Raw genomic sequence first — 1,626 nt, 5'->3', positions numbered from 1 at the left:
GGACAAGGAGAAGGCAGCAACTGACAGCTTCTTCCAGAGCCTCAGTTTTGCCAGCAGTGAAATGGGGGGAGTGGTACCTGTCTCCTACCTTCTTCCTGGGGGTTCTTTGATAGGTGAAACTTTTCACTTTTAAAAGGCTCAGATGAAAGGCTCTGATGGGATGAAAGGATCTTGGGGCCATATTAAGTTTCTCCACAGTTTTTGAAGCCTGAGAGGAGCTGCTGGAGGAAGTGGTCAGCTGACAGGTACTTGTGAAGCCGCCCAGAAGGTGATGCTGGGCAGAATTAGCATGCCAATCAGCCACACCTAGGGCGTGAGGGCAGCAGGGAGCGGAGCCCTTATCTGGGGCAAAACCTGTCATTTCCCTGAAGAGGGGGTTGGGGCAATGTTCTGAGGGAGATGGACAAAGCCCAGACAGGCAAAGCCTCGGGCAAGCCCTCCCCTCCCTGGGCCTCGGTTTCCTAAGGCACAAAAGGAGGAAACAGAGGAGTAAGTTGCCCCCGAACTGGGCCGTATTCACACTGTGATGTCATCTCCTGGGGACATCTTTAAACCCCTGACTCCAGATTGTACTTCAGATGGAATAAACCTGAGCCTCTGGGGTGGAACCCTGGCATCAGAAGTTTTTAAAGCTACCGGGTGATTCCAGTGTGCAGCCCAGTTCAAGCTCTGGAATAAAGGATTTCCAGGATTCTAAGGTTCGCTGAGCATAACTTTCCCCCGACTCAAGGAGTCTCTGAGGGATTCTGTGAGGGATTTGAAAATTTAACTCACATATCTGAGTCTTTTGGAGCCCTCTCTGTGTGCGGAACTCAGTTATTAATTTATTTCAAACCACTTCTCAAATATAAAATTTTTCTAGTGTTCTTTTTAGTCCGGTTTAGTTTTCTTCCTCTAAATTATTTTTTTAAAAACAGAGGACCTCCCTGGTGGTCCCTTCCAATGCAAGGGAGCATGGATTTAATCCCCGGTGGGGAGCTAAGATCCCCCTTGCCTTGTGGTATAACCAAAAAAATGTTTAATTTAAATTAAAAAAAATAAAAAGAACAATTGCAAGTGGGGAGGAGCAATATAGGGGTTCGGGAATGAGAAATACAAACAGGTGTAAAATATGCTACAAGGTAGATAACCAATGGGCTTCCCTGGTAGCTTAGCTGGTAAAGAATCTGCCTGCAATGCAGGAGACCCCAGTTCAATTCCTGGGTTGGGAAGATCCACTGGAGAAGGTTTAGGCTAGCCACTCCAGTATTCTTGCCTGAAGAATTCCATGGACAAAGGAGCCTGGCAGACTACAGTCCGTGGGGGCGCAAAGAGTTAGACATGATTGAGCAACTAAGCACAGCACAGCACAGATCACTAATAAGAACCTACTGTATAGCGCAGGGAACTCTACCCAGTACTCTGTAATGACCTATAAAGGAATAGAATCTAAAAAAGAGTGGATATATGTAAACATATAACTGATTCACTCTGCTGTACAGCAGAAACTAACACAACACTATAAATCAACTATACTGAATAAAAATTAATCTAAAAAATAAAGGGAGTGACATACTTTGAACCTTGAAAAAAAATAAACATAAGCTACAACGTTATATTATACAACATGGGGAATATAGCCAATAT

Source organism: Bos indicus, chromosome 16 (genome assembly GCF_029378745.1).
Source record: "Bos indicus isolate NIAB-ARS_2022 breed Sahiwal x Tharparkar chromosome 16, NIAB-ARS_B.indTharparkar_mat_pri_1.0, whole genome shotgun sequence".
NCBI lineage: Eukaryota > Metazoa > Chordata > Mammalia > Artiodactyla > Bovidae > Bos > Bos indicus.
Note: the sequence above shows the minus strand (reverse complement) of the source record.